We start from the raw sequence: 16,312 nt of genomic DNA, 5'->3' as shown, positions 1-16,312 counted from the left end.
AAACAGGCTCCAGGCTCCGAGCCATCAGCCCAGAGCCCGACGCGGGGCTCGAACTCCCGGACCGCGAGATTGTGACCTGGCTGAAGTCGGCGCTTAACCGACTGCGCCACCCAGGCGCCCCTGTTTTGCAGTTTTTAGAGTAGAAAATTTTCAGCTCCTTAGTTAAATTTATTCCTAAGTATTTTATTGTTTTTGATGCTATTATAAATGGGATCGATTTCTTTATTTTTTTTTCAGAAAATTTGTTGTTAGTGTATAGAAATACTACTGATTTTTTGTGTTAATTTCGTATACTGCAACCTTACTGAATTTATTGATAAGGTCTAACAGTGTTTTGGTTGAGTCTTCATGAGTTTGCATATATAAAATCATGTCATCTATAAAGAAAGTCAGTTTTACTTCTTCCTTTTCAGTATTGATGTCTTTTATTTATTTTGCCTGATTGCCCTGGCTAGGACTTCCTGTAGGCTTTTCATGAAAATATGCCCTTTATTCTGTTAGTATGTTCTTTCTATACCTAATACCTAATTTGTTTAGTGTTTTTTTTTATCATGAATGGATGTTGAATCTTGACAAAAGTTATTTCTGTGTCTTTTGAGACGATTATATGTTTTTCTCTCCTGTTGTATTAACATGATTTATCATATTTATTGATTTGTGTATACTGAACCATCCTTGCATCCCAAGGATAAATCTCAGTTGATCATTGTGCTTGCTTCGGCAGCACATATACTAAAATCTCAGTTGATCATGATCAGTTAACCTTTTAATGTGCTATTGAATTTAGTTTGCTAGTATTTTATTGAGAATTTTTTTATCCATATTCATGAGAAATATTGATTTGTCGTTTTCTCCTACTATCCCTTCTGGCTTTGTTATCATTCAGGGTAATGCTGGCCTAATAAAATGAGTTCAAGAGTGCTCACTCCTCTCTGAGTTTTTGGAAGAGTTTAAGAAGGCTTGATGTTAATTCTTGTTTAAGTGTTTGGTAAAATTCATCAGCAAAGCAGGATGGTATTGGACTTCTCTTTGGGAAATTTTTGATTATTGATTCAATCTCCTTGCTAGTAATTGGCCTGTTTAGATTTTCTATTTCTTCCTGATTCAGTCTTGGTAGATTGCATTTTTCTGAGAATTTTTCCACTTCTTCTAAGTTGTCTAATTGGTTGGCATATAGTTCATAGTAATTCCTTATGACCTTTTGTATTTCTGTGGTATCAGTTGTAATGCCTCTTTCATTGACAATTTTGCTGATTTGGGTCCTTTGTTTTTTTCCTTGGTCTAGCTAACGGTTTGCCAAATTTATCTTTTCACAGCATCAACTCTGGTTTGTTTTTTAACTGTAAGTTTGTCAATCGTTTCAATCGCACTCCTGCTCTACGTTTCATTTATTTCTGCTCTGATATTTATTATTTACTTCCTTCTGCTAAATTTGGGCTCAGTTCTTGTTTTTCTGGTTCCCTGAGGTATGGAGTTGGGTGCTTTCTTTGAGATTTTTTTCAAGATGGGTATTTATTGTTACGTACTTTCCTCTTGGATCTGTTTTTGCTGTATCTCATAAATTTCGGTATGTTGTTTGCATTTTCATTTGTCTAATAATAATTTATTTCCCCTTTGACCCATCAGCCGTTCAGGAGAGTGTTGTTTAATTTCCACTTATGTATGAGTTTTCTAGTTTTCCTCCTGTTATTTCTAGTTTTATACCATTATGGTCAGAGAAGATAGTTGACACGATTTTAGTTTTCTTGTATTTGCTAAGACTTAAGACTGTTTTGGTTGCCTAACACATGTTCTCCCCTAGAAAATGTTCCATGTGCACTTGGTAATTATGTGTACTCTGTTGTTGACTGATAAAATGTTCTATATATGTCTGTTAGGTCCATTTGGTTTATAGTAGTGTTCATATGTGCTATTACCTTATTGATGCTGTCTGGGTTATCTATCCACCATTAGAGAGTGTAGTATTGAAACCCCCAAATATTATTGTATTGCTGTTTCTTTTTCCTTTTAGCTCTGTTAGCTTTTGCTTTATATATTTAGGTGCTCCGTTCTTGAGTGCATAAACGCTTACATTTGTTAAATCTTTGTGATGGATTGACCCCTTTATAATTTTATGATGAACTTTTCTTCTTTTACTGTTTTTGGTTTAAAGTCAATTTTGTCTGCTCTAGGGTTTTCTCAGTGGTGTCTCTTACAGGAACATTTGTTGTTCTTGTGAAGGGGAACAGTGTCAGGGACAGTCTATGTTGCCATCTTGGTAATGTCACTCTCTCCAAAGAGTAGCTTTTTAACAAAAATAACCTGACCTTTTCAGCACAATGATGAGAGTATTTGTCACTGGGAATGCTTTGCGGTCTCAAGGTTGCCTTTATTCCAGTGTTCTAAGCCTGTGTGGGAACCCAGACTATTTTTGTTTGTTCCTGGTTTGAAGCATCTTTCCTTGGACTTCTCTTCTTTATGTAAAACACTTACTTTGCCCATGTGCTAGATACCTTAGACAGTGTGCAGAATACTTCTGTGTACGTAGTTGCATTTGCAACTACTTTGCGAAATAAGCAGGACAAGATTATTTGGGAATAAGTTGTATAATGCTTCTTAGATCTAGAAGAGAAGTGTTTCTCTTTCTCGGCTAGAAGTTAAATCTTCTATTTATCTTGAGTCCATGGAATTTTTTTTTTTCCCCAGTCAGGATAGGAGCAAGTAGAAAAGGTGGAAGCAAGAGAAAAAGGTTAGGGTTAAACAGATTTGTGGGTAAAGAAACTCTTTTTCCTGCAGGGTTACAGAGTCTTTCCCATCTTACTCTGTGTTTTGAGTCTCTGAGAAGGAGCTAAAGTATTCAGGAACATTTGACACAGAACTACTTTTTCACTAAGCATGATCCCACACTTATAATTGCTGGAACTCGTATTGGGATATATTGTCTGTAGGATCAAGCAACTGGCCTAGAGTCACATCAGAGTTACTCTGTCGGATAGGAACTGCTTAGAAACCACTTAACATAGGTGAATCCTCATGATGATAATTTGGAGTAGATACAGAATGAAAGTTTTCTGAATCTAAAAGGAATTGGGTTTTCTTAGTCATTGTGTCAGTGTCAATTGCTAGAAATACAGAACAGAAGTTGACCCTGACTTTCTCTGTTTTTACTTTTACTTATCCACGATGTGCTAAATAACATGTGTGTTACATTCGATTGCAAGTTAAGTTTTTAGCAGTTTCCAATAAAACTCTACAGTCATAATATCCCACATGTACCCTTCAGAAGTTCTTTTGGGCTCTTCCCTCAAAATATAACCAGGACTGCAGACTTCATACCATTTCTTCCACCCTGGTCCAGGCCCTCTGACTTCTCACCTGGATTATTAGAATCTCTTCCAGAATAACTTTATGTTTTCGCTCTTGCTCTCTTACAATCTCTGGTCAGCAGTGATCCTTTTAACACAGACATCAGAGCACACTTCTCAGAATCTTCCATCGGTGTCTTCCAGTTACATGGTTTGCAAGACTTCACATGATCTATCTGCCTTTCCTCTTCTTTTCTCACTTGCTTTTATTCCAGCCTCACTGGCCTCCAGGTTCTTCCCATGTTAGTGCTTTTGTGCCTTCAGTCCTTTTCCTAAAATGTTCTCCCAAATATAACTCTCTCACCAACTTCAAATCTTTGTTTCGAAGTCACTTTCTCAATAAGGCCTACCTTGATCACCCTGTTTTAAATTGCAGTTTATTCGGGGGCGCCTGGGTGGCTCAGTCTCTTACGCAGCTGACTCTTGATTTTGGCTCAGGTCATGATCTCGTGGTTCGTCGGATCGAACCCAACGTTGGGCTCTGTGATGACAGCTCAGAGCCTGCTTGACATTCTCTCCCTCTCTCTCTGCCCCTCCCCTGCTTGCACACCCTCGCACTCTTTCTGAAAATAAACTTAAAAAATTAAAAAAAAAATAAATTGCACTTATTTTGTTTGTTGCCTGTCTCTAACCCCAGAATGTTGGTTGTGTCATCCTTAGAATAGAGTCTCCATGAGGCCGCTTTGGTGCCACTACAGCAGAGCCGGCTACTTATGACAGAGTATGACGTATTTACTCTGTAGCCCTTCACCAAAAAAGTCACCCGATTATTCCATTCCATTATGTCCCCGGTACTTAGACTGATGCCTGGTACACATTAAGAGCTCCATAAATGTTTGTTTAATTGAATTCAATACTACTGCCATTTGGATAATATAAAGCTAATACTAAGGAGGAAAGAAAGGGACGTTCTTAGGCATACCTGTAGACTTTTCTGTTGCATGGTTTGTGTCCATTTTATTTATTTTTTTCAAATTTGCACAAGAGAAAAATAACCTCTGAATGCTATAGGTGGCACTTTATTCAACCCTGGAAAATCTCAAACTTTTACCTGAATTTTTGGTTTCTCTTGCAATGACCCAACTGTTTCATACTTGGTTATTTAAAGTCTTCAAATAACCATTGATTTCTCCTGTAGCAGCTTGAACTGGAAGGGCCTTATACCCCTATTACGACTTTACATTTAATTTACCTGTTAAGACATCTAGAGGAAGGGTCCCAAGGCAAAACCCATGTGCTCTAAGGGCACCTGGGGTGGCTCAGTTGGTTAAGCGTCTGGCTATGGCTCAGTAATGCTCACGCGGTTTATGAGTTCAATCCCCGCATCAGGCTCTGTGCTGACAGCTCAGAGCCTGGAGCCTGCTTCGGATCCTGTGTCTCCCTCCCTCTCTGCCCCTCCCCACTCATGCTGTCTCTGTCTCTGTCTCTCTTTCTCTCAAAACGTAATAAACATCAAAAAAAATTTTAAATCCATGTGCTCTAGAGACCAGTGTGAGTCAATTTCAGAAGAACCTGTGGATGTTCCCCAAAATACACTTGTCTGGAATGTGACGTTTAAAGACAGAAGAAGCAGCAACCCAAGTACTTCTGGTCTCTGTTGTTACCCTGGACCCTCTGTGACCTCAAATTAGGCATTAATCATTCATGTATATTTTTGATTATATATGTGTACATAGAGTGTAATGTGTGTAAGTCATTGCATGTTCTCTCTCTGTGTATATATATGTGTGTGTGTGTATATATATATATACATATACATACATATATATACATATACACACACACACAAGTATATATACATATATACATCCACATGTATGTGGCTACGTGTCATTCGTCTTTCCATAAATAATAATAGGAGACGAGGAGATCCCTGTGGTCTTTAGAAATGTCAAGTTTCTATTAGTACCACATATAAATATTTTGTGGTATTGCTTCTCACCTCATACTCATTTCATACATAATAGAATGTGGTAATTTGCCATTGCCTCGTTTCCTCCTGAATTTATTTCATAGGACCCATATAACTTATTTCCTGCGGGACTTTCATGTCTCGGGCACAGTATGTTGGTACGGACATTGTCATTCCCTAGGAAGTTCAACCCCGGAGAAACGAGAGAGCTTTCCCAAGGGCCCAAAGCTAGTGAGTGGTGGAGGAAGGATGTAGGAGAAGATTCTTCTGATTCCTAGAGCAGACGTCCTTTTCTCCCTCTGACATTACCACTCTTCTGTCAAGCAAGACTCCTGTAGTCTCTGTAAAAGGCAACAGTTTCCCTTCACATCATCTCTTAAATTGGAGTTGCTGCTTTTGGCTTCCTGAAGCGTTCATTTTATTAACACATTCGAGTGAGTACGTGATGACAGCAGGGTTAGTGAAGCATTATCCCGCTTCTCTAAATGCTGACTTCTGGCTTCTACTCTCTCTCTTCTCCGTGCGTGGTAAGGTGACCGCACCTCTCTGATGGCCAAGTGATGTATTGACCAAAGCAGGTAAAGCCTCACTCCTGAGAACAGCTCTGGCCTTTTTTATCTCGCTCAGAAATGCAGCACTTCACATACTACTCCACGAGGAACTATTTTACTCCAAAGGGGATTCTCTCACGTGACCCACCCAAGGAACATTCCCTCCCGAAATAGGAGGCAAGTTTCCTTGGGTTTTCTTTTCAAGTAGTTTTGGCCTGACATGATCAGGCCACCTGTGACTTTGTTTGTAGCAGCTCAGAGACTGAGGAGAGACCCCACCTTATTCACTCTGTTGCCCTCACACCTAGCAGATTTCCTAGAGCATTTTGGACATTCGAATATTGGTGGATAAGTGAATGCTGTTTCCACAGGATAGTGCAAACATCTTGTTACTATTTTATCTGAGCGTTTATACTAATTTTATAAATGGTGAGGTCGTGTCTCCTATTGGGATACTTAGAGACTTGCTGAAGAATCGGGCGACACCTCTAATAAGTTTGCAGGGCCAGGAATTGGAGGTGAATGGAGGAAACGGGGTTGGATAAGAATGTGGTGGTGTTAGGAAAGGCGCCTAATCAGGGAAACGGGTCTTTACCGCTACTAAGAGAACATGTTGGGTTCCTCGCGTAAGAACGGAACAGGCTGTTGATTATCCAGCTGACCACGCACACAGTTCCTTGAGGTCAAGGATTCTGCTTCACCACCCCAGAAATCATCCCAGTGTCCACATTCACTGTGGGCCAACTTTATCTTTCTCTGGAGGTGTCGTCTTTTCGATGTTTACACTGCCCGGCGGGCTCTGCAAGTGGTATTTTCTGTGCACAGGTGTCGTCAGCCAAACAGGTTCGTTCCTGCCCCAGGAGGAAAGCAGCTTCCACTGGCTAACAGTTGAAAATAGGGAACGCAGCCCAACCCATTCATAACTCCCCCAGAGTACCACCCAAAATATCCCCGTCACACCAGGCGGACAGTCTCGCTGCTTGTGTGGGTGGTGTATTTTTCACTTGTATAACCGGGATCTTAACAAAGAGCCACTTCTTAAATCACAACGCAGTGCGAGACCAATGTTTCCATCAGGGAAGGCCCTGCCTGGAGGCGAGGTCTTAGCTCCAAGATTGTTCAACCATTGAAAACTCCAGTGTAGGATGGAGCTTTGTTGTTGCTGTCTTGCGAGGATCAGCAGTGAAAAAGATTTTTGTGAAAGGCGATAAAAGTCATCCTCGACCTAAAAATAAGCAGTGTGAGAATGTGGTGGTGTTAACTGTAGGTGCGTGGGGGACACGTGTGAAGAAACTTGGGTTCTGTGGGCTGGGAAGAAGCTGCAGTCGGCGGGAGCCGCCATGTTTGCGTTTACGGAGACGTTCAGTTGGGCGCTGACATCCACTTCCCTCTGTCACAGGTCATCAGCCTTGGGTACTAGGTTGAGTTGTATAGTGTCCCCCAAAGATTCATGCTCACCTGGAACTTTAGAATGTGATGATATTTGGAAATGCAGTCTTTGCAGATCTAATTAAGTTAAAATGAAGTCATACTAGATTAGGTGTGCCCTAAATCCAATGACTGGTATCCTTACAGGAAGGCCATGTAATAACACTGGGGGGGACCGTGGGGCATAGGCCATGTGACAGTGGAGGCAGAGGATGGAGTGATCCAGCTGTATGGCAAGAGATGCCAAGGATTATTGGCGACATCAAAAACTGGACAAAGAACGTTCCGTAGAGTCTTCGGAGGGCACGTGGCCTGCTGACACCTTGATTTTGGACTTCTTACCTCCAGAACTATGGGACAGTGTGTTTCTGTTGGTTGAAGCCACCAAGCTGGTGGTATTTTGTGATAGCAGCTTTAGGAAATGTATCTAGGCATTGGGAACCAGCTCAGAACAGACCTTCTCGGAACAAAGAGGCCAGTGAGGACCGCAGAACAGAATGTGAGGCCGGCAGTGATTGCTCCTCTGGTAGGATTGGAGAAACCAGAGCAAACCAGAGATGTATGTGGTTTTTATTCTGTTGTTGGCTGAGCCAGAACTGTGTGTGGCCAACATCCTAGGATCTAGCTTGGACTGTGAGTCCCAGGAGTGCTATGTGGAGATGCCGTACCTCATTCCTGGCTGTGCCTCCAGTTCCTCAGTTAAGAACCTGAATGGTTTCTCTTTCATCAGGAAGTTTCTACTACGGGGGGTGGGGGGGGACATGCTAAAAATGTCATTTTCTCTTTTGAGGAATGAAAAACTTTTTTGGTCACCTCATTAAAGAAATCTCATTTCTTTACAGGTGTTGGGTGACATTCTGTATTCATGCTTATTTTCTAATCCAGAGCTATAAACAAGGACAAAAAGAATCAATATGACAAGGTTTTCTTGTTTTTCTGAGCTGGCTAAACTATTTTTTTTTCTTTGTTGCCTAGGTGAGACTTATTTTATATAGTTTTATGCACAAAATGAAAAGCTCTCATCCAGGTGCCCCCTAAAAACTTTCATAATGGGTTTGTGAAAATAGAAGTGATTTACTAATTCATTCCTCAGAGAACATTTACTGGATATAAATGTGGATATGAATATGTGCTTATTCTCACAGATTATCTCTGGAAGGAGATACATATATATAGATACATATATCATAGGAGAAGTCACTTCTGGGGCTAGAAACTGGGGGACTTGCTTTTCACTGTCTCCTCTTTTTTAAAAAAAAACTGTCTACATGTGTTACATATTTAGGATAAGTAAATAAAAATTTAATTTTAGCATGCCAGTGGTTCCTCTGAAATAATTTTTTGAATCAATATTTATTGAGCATGCACTATATATAGACTGTATTACTTACAGAATATACAGTTTTGAAGCTGGCACAATCTCTGCCCCCATGGAAATTGATCGTGTAGCCTAATGGGAGAAATTATAAACTAATATTCAAATAAGTAATTATGTAATTAGAAATTTGGTCATCTTGGGGCTCCTTGGTGGCTCAGTCAGTTGAGCATCCGACTTTGGCTCAGGTCATGATCTCGTGGTTTGTGAGTTCGAGCCCCACGTCAGGCTCTGTGCTGACAACTCAGAGCCTGGATCCTGCTTCGGATTCTGTGTCTTCCTCTCTCCCTGCCCCTCCCCTACTCGCCTGCATCTCTCTCTCTCAAACATAAATAAACATTTAAAAAAATAAGAAAAGAAAAAGAAATTTGATAATCCTCTGAAATTGAAGAATTTGGTGCTATAAGAAAGAACAATACAAAGGACGTGATTACAGCATCCCTGAAAACCTGAGAGAATGATGTTTTGTCTGGAAGAAGGTAGAATTTAACCAGACAGAGAAAAGGGGTTCAAGTTGTAGCCTGGTGTAGAACAGGAGCTTGGCACAGTTCTCACTGTAAGAAGGCCACAGTGGCTGGAAATGAACAAAGAGGAGAGATGAACAGGGACTAGACGACACAGGATTTTCATTAATTCAGCAAAAGTTCATCACATGCAGACTACATGCCTTGCTCTGTCCCAGCACTGGAAACACGCAGTAAATAAACATAGGGATTTTTCAGCCATCTTATGGAATGTGTGGTTCATCATGAGTGCCAAAGGAATACACAGAAGGACTTGAAAGAGAGGATTCTTATGATCTGATGTAGATATTTAGAGGGCCACTTTGAGGAAGCAGAAAAATAGATGTACTGTGCTTTGGCACAGTAGTACCTGGGTGATAAGCTTTGTCAGGCCCCTTTGCTGTGTGGATACCAAAGGTTAACAGTTCCACCATTTATTTCTCTGGCATTTTCAAAATGATGGCCATTCTCTTCCACAGTAGTGGGTTGTCCATTCTGAAAAAGTCTTCATGGGAAACCAAAAGCTGAGATGGTGATATTTAATCTGATTGTTCTGACCACTAACTTCTTTTTTTAGTGTTTATTTATTTTTGAGTGACAGAGCATGAGCCAAGAAGGTGCAGAGAGAGGGAGGGACAGAGGATCCAAAGCAAGCTCTGCGCTGACAGCAGAGAGCCCAATGCAAGGCTTGAGCCCACGAACCATGAGATCACGTCCTGAGCCAAAGTCGGATGCTCAACCATCGGAGCCATGCAGGCACCCCTTGACCACTGCTTTTAAATAACCTAATAAACTTAATTCCACCATGAAGAGCAGCTAGCACAAATTAAGTTTCCCATTGCACCATCATTTAGCAAACCATCATAAACCCAGGGCTATATAATGACACCAGAACAATACTAGGCACCAAATCATCACCCTTAGTCAATTAATGATATTTCTTTTATAACTTTTAGTTTGCCATTTTACTCTTCAAAGGGCAGCAACACAGCCCCCCTAGCTGCTCACTGATTTTTTTTTCTTGTTGATTTCTGGCCGCAAGAGAACAGAGATCACCAACTTTGTAAAGTAGAGATCATATGTATGCATCGTAAAAGAGTTCTAACCACATTGACATTTTTCACATTTTCTCAAGAAATGCTTCCTTGCATATAGTTAGCAACTTATGCCATTTTATATGGAGACGAGAGTGGAGATACCAGTTCTGTACTCAGACAACTTAGTTTGATCAAAGCTTTGGGAAATGAAATACTGCCGTCCTATATGCATCACCACCACCCCCCGCCTTAAATAAAAGAGATCCTAGCATGAAAACAGGATGTCAGAGAACCTTGGAAGACTTGTTCAGGCAAGGTTTTTGGAAGCCATCTTTTCCAATCCCTGCACTTGACAGGAGGCAAAAACTGAAACTCAGGTCAGTTGACCCCAGAAATTTAAGTCTTCTTGAAAGCAAATTAGCTAACACATCAAGACAAGAATCTGGATGTCCAGGCACAAGTCAGGGATCGGGAAATAAAATGCTAGAAGAGAAGACAAGACACAGACTAACAGAAGGTGTGCTCATGTGGTGGGTCCACAAGACTTGCATAGTCACCGTACATAAGTGCGCCTCACTCCTCTTCCAAAGAGTGAGAGTGACAGAGTGATTTAGAACTCTGATGTCTGGGCAAAGTTTAGAGTTACCAAAGGCAAATCATCAGTAGCCCAAGAACATGACATTACAGTTATTCTGTAATCCTGCTAAACTCAGTGCTAACACCACCCATGGAGGCAAACTTCCCAGGTCAAATCACAGCTGGCTCAAGGCCCATGTGGCAAAACGCCCCATATCCGGAATGTGATGTAACAAGGTGTTTATTTGGATAATCCCAGAGATTTGGGGATGGGCGGAAACAACCCCCAAAAGCAAAGACAAACCCCCTTCAATAGTTAGCTGAGAAAAATAGACCAAACTCTTCCAAAGACGAGCCTGGTTGGTTAGGAAACTTAGAGAAAGATCCAGTACATTCAAGGGCTAGTGAAATGAAACTGGCGGTCTCATACACATTTTGAAGACTTCCTAAAACAGAGGACTGTATTTGAGTAAAATTCTAATCCACCATAACAGAGACACACACTGTCAGTGGATCTCTGTAGACCAACCTGTTCGTGTCGGGACTAGATTTCTTTCCTTCCCGAAGTAACAAAGAGGTGGACGCCAAAGGGAACTATCTCCCATTTTCCCAGGTGCCTGGATCTTTGTGTGCTGTCTCGTGGAAGTTTAAGTAATCCCAGCATAACATGGTAGTGCTAAATGATAGGTTTGCATATCTCCGCTCGGTGCTTTTTCTCACTGTTGCAGGATGGCCGAAACATTCTGCGAGATGCGCAGAAACATCGTAATTGTAGTTCCGTCTCACCTGCTCTCTCTTGCCACCCTTGGCATCCTCCTTCTCCTCCAGGAGAAGGTTCCCAGCCCTAAGCAGCTCTTCCGAACTAAGGGGGAGCCTGAGTAAATGAAAAGGAAGGAATGACCAGAATGAATAAGCATCTAGAAAGATGTTCGAGTGGAAACTGTTGAGTAGGCTGGTTTGTGGGCATCGGAAGCCTAGCACTACTAGAATAACATTGAGGAGAGAGACAGGGGTGGCAGAGAAATGGTCATGAAAAATCTGCATGTTAATAAAATTATTTGGGGAGTTAACACCTGGGATCGTGGGAGTTTTCATTCAGTATTATTTGAAGTAACAGTAAATACTAATGGAGCCTCCATCACACCTCCATTCTGGACATGCAAATTAGGTTAAATTATTTTTGGTTTCCAGCCACATCAACCGCAATCCTCTTGTTAAAGGATGCAAAGCACTTTACAAGTGCAGTGTTCCTCCTCCCCTGGGAATATATAGCAAGGCAGTGGATTTCCAGAAAGTTTAAAATGGTAGAAGTTTTTAGAATGATGTCGTCTGCCATAATTTTATGCCTAGATCTGCGTGTGGCACAAGTGGTTGTTAACCATCAGTAAAGGCTAAAGCTAAATTCCAGGGCTTAAAAAGGTGCCTAGGGGGTGGGATCTGAAGCATAGAGAGTCACAAAAGGGTTCCACACTCCATTGAGGGGGTTTATATTACAGAAGAGTCTGTTATAGATGTGAATCTATTGCTGTATTTCAAAGGCTGTGTTTCTTGAAACATTTTAATGTCCTCCCTCGGTTGGAATCATCTGTGTCCAAAATAACAAATGGTCCCATACTTTTTCCCCCCTCTGTACCTCAGGAGGCTTGCTTTTTTGATGTAGATGGAAATTGGTGTGGAAATCATGAGGGAGGTCCAGAGAAGACTAAAATCAGCCATTGAAAGCTGCCAACAAACCCTGGACCCCCCTCTAAATTGCTATTTCCATGTCACAGAATTTTTTTTTTCATTTTAAAACATTCTGAGATATTTTCATGGTGCTGTGGCTAACCATTTTTAGTCAGTTTAAAAAAAATGCCTTTATCACCTCCCACCAGGAAACTCATGGAACACACTGTTGGAGATGCTAAAACTTTTTTTTCGTTTCTTCTTACAAAATATTAATGGTAAGCATTAAAAAAGAAAGGAAAAGTATTTAATTTGGTTTTCAGAAGCTTAGTTTGAAATTAAAAATTGTACCTGGAAGTGTGAATAGGGCATCTGCGAGTAATCGCAATTAGCGAACCCGATCGTTTTAATTGAGGAGCCGGGCAAGCGCCCAGTCCTTCATTTCACCAAGCGGATGCAGAGAATGTGCTGGTAGAAGTGCCTCTGGGTTGGATGGCTCAGATTTACAAAATTAAAAACCCTGGTTCCCAAACACTAGTAGGTCTGGTGGAAAAGAAAGGGGAAGGAAGAGGGAGGGAGACAGGGGGCTGGGCTAGGAGAAGGAGCTGAGACCAGACTGCTTCTCAGCATGGTGTAATGAAGAAGCCTGAGGTCCTGCTGAGGAGCAGGAGGGAGAATCCCTATTAGGTGCCCGCTCAGCTTTTCTCCCTTTCCAGAAATGAAACCCGGGGCTCTTCTCTATCCATCTTCCCTCCAGGCCAAGGACAGAGTTGCTATGGCCCCAGATGAAAAAAGGACAGACCATGCAGATGGTCTCGGTGTTTCCCTCGAGCAGCTGAGAACACTCACTCAACTTTTAATAGCTTACAAATTCCTCCTGCACCCAGGAGAACGTAGAAGTTGGTAAAAAGTATTATGCTTTGTTTTAGTCTGTGGTTGGCATCAACCATGGCTGAATTCCAGGCACAGTCTCTTAGGAAAGGATAGCAACAAACAAGAGTGCACTCACCGTCTCTTGGCCATTGGGTTTTCCCCCCATGTTGGGAAGTCTGCAAATGAATAAAGCAGAAGTTTTTTCTTTCTTTTTTTTAAGTTTATTTATTTATCTTTTTTTTTTCAACGTTTATTTATTTTTGGGACAGAGAGAGGCAGAGCATGAACGGGGAAGGGGCAGAGAGAGAGGGAGACACGGAATCAGAAACAGGCTCCAGGCTCTGAGCCATCAGCCCAGAGCCCGACGCGGGGCTCGAACTCACGGACCGCGAGATCGTGACCTGGCTGAAGTCGGACGCCTAACCGACTGCGCCACCCAGGCGCCCCTTAGGTTTATTTATTTATCTTGAGAGAGAGAGAGAGAGAGCTAGTAGAGGAGAGGCAGAGACAGAGGGAGATAGAGAATCCAAAGTAGGTTCCACACTGTCAGCACAGAGCCCAGTGTGGGGCTTGAACTCGTGAACTGTGAGAACATGACCTGAACTGCAATCAAGAGTCAGGTACTTAACCAACTGAACCACGCAGGCACCCAGATTTTTTTTTTTCTTAAAAAGAACAGGAAGTAAATGAGATGAAGTTGGAGGTGAAAAGAGTAAAGGAAATAAAACCAGGGAAAGATAATATAATTCTTTTTAAAAAGAGCGCAGTTAATGGGAAATATCCTGCAATTGCTTTCATCTCCCAGTGTATGATAAATCCACTCCTAGAGAAAGAGAATTTGCTAACTGGAAGGAAGATCTGATACATAGAACACTTGGCCAAATTCCTGTTTCTCCACTTATTTCCTCTCTCTTTTAATTTCCTCTCTTTTAAAAAAGACAGGTCTTTGTTTTTTTTTTAAGTTCATTTATTCATTTGGAGAGAGAGAGAGAGAGAGAGAGAGAGAGAATATGAGCAGGAGAGGGGCAGACAGAGAGAGGGAGAGAACCCCAAGTAGGCCCCGTGCTGTCAGCGCAGAGCCCAACATTGGGCTTGAGCTCACAAATCATGAATTCATGACCTGAGCTGAAACCAAAAGTCAGATGCTTAACTGCCTGGGCCACCCAGGTGCCCCTAAAGCACTAGTAAGTAAAGACACCTAAACTAAAGCACATTGATGAGCAGTAATATGGATCGATATGTTCTCCCCCAAATTCCATGTTTAAGTCCTAACCTCCTGTATCTCCAAATGGAACTTACTTGGAAATTGGGTTATTGTAGATGCATGGTAGATGCAGTTAGCTAAGATGAAGTCATACTAGTATAGGATGAGCCCCTAATCCAATATGATTGGTGTCCCTACAAAAAGAATGCCATTGAAGAGAAAGACACAAAGAAATGAGATAAAGTGAAGAGACCAAGAGAGAAGTAGACATCCGCAAGCTAAGGAAAGAGGTTAGAACAGATCCTTCCTTCACAAGGAACCAATCCAGGTGACACGTTGATTTCAAACTTCTAGCCTCCAGAACTATGATACAATAAATTTCTGTTATTTAAGCTACCCAATGTGATACTTTGTTGTGTCAGCCGTAGCAAACTAATACAAGCATTTTCTCTGGCGCTAAATAGTGTAACATAATTCCAAAAATAATAATAGCCAACATCCGTTGAGTAATTTCTATGCATCAGGATCCATGCTTTATATGTGCATTGCTTCTCTTAGACTTAACAGTTTCAATCTCAGTTGCCTCAGGACGTGATGCCTGGAACTGTGGGCAGCCATTTTTATCCATGAATAGAGACAAGCCTACATACTGAAGCCATCATTGTGAGGATGTCCGAGTGGAAAGGCAGAAAATACCTGGGTCCTTATTGATGACACTGGTTGACTGAATTAACCAACCTTGGAATCTTCTATTTTGAGGCGTTTTTTTTTTTTTTTTTAATCTGAGATAGATAGTATCTTTACTATTTAAGCTACACTTTGTTGGACCTTTTGTTACTTGTAGTCAAGAGCATCCTAACTGATAGAATCCTCTCCTATTTTATGTTATTTTACCAACTTCCTGTGAAGGTAAGGGTTATGTTGCTTTCATTTTTACATTTCCCTACCCATAAGGACCGGCATATGGAGGTAAAATTAAATCAGTGTTTGTTAAAGAGGCAAAGGGATGAGTGTGTTCTCAAACAGATAGTATCAGTAGCGTTGAGCAGATAGAATTGAACTTATTTGCTTAAGATCATGGAGTAGATCCATTATTCAGGTGGTGGGGGACCCCTGCCCCCTCATTTTTATATTGCATTGCCTTTGGGTACCATTTTGTATGATTGTGGTATCCTCTCCCCAATACCACTCTCCTCTCCGATGCTTTCAACTTATACCCAATGTGCATATTTCCTATTTCTGCGTTGTTTAGAATTTTGTATTCCATCTGTGAATACTTTATCTATTTGTAAAAGTAAGTCTAGAAGCCAGGGACCACATCTGTGTTATCTTTGTACAGTAGCTGATATAGCTCCAGTTTAATTTGGCAGTAAATAAATCTCTGTGGATGATACCTAAAAACATAAAATGAACTCCTCAGAGAAATAATCTCGTCTTCTCAGCCTGTGTCCTATATGTTCTTCAGGAGGGAATGGCCGAGTGAGAAATGAATAGGATTGGAAACATTTTGTACCTGTGGTCTGGGCCTCATGGGTAGTTTTTTTGTTTTGTTTTCTTTAAGTTTGTGAGTTCAGGTCTTCATATTTTGTGTCACTCACATTTGCAAAAAAGAGATTTGCAAGCCCATAAGCCATCCACAACATTGGTCTCACCATTTTGAGATCATATCTCCACATTTGGGACTGGTAAATGTGGACTACATACCTTCACACTGGCCTGTATTTCCAGTTGTCTAGTGGTCACTTCCATTTGGATGTCTCCTCATAACTTCAAATTCTTCAAATAATGGAGACACTCATGATTACTGATGAATGAAAGCTGGCTTCCTTTCTTGACTTTTCCCG

Source organism: Prionailurus viverrinus, chromosome B4, assembly GCF_022837055.1.
Source record: "Prionailurus viverrinus isolate Anna chromosome B4, UM_Priviv_1.0, whole genome shotgun sequence".
In the NCBI taxonomy this organism is placed as follows: domain Eukaryota; kingdom Metazoa; phylum Chordata; class Mammalia; order Carnivora; family Felidae; genus Prionailurus; species Prionailurus viverrinus.
The sequence above is the reverse complement of the archived record's forward strand: the minus strand, read 5'-3'. Positions refer to the sequence as shown.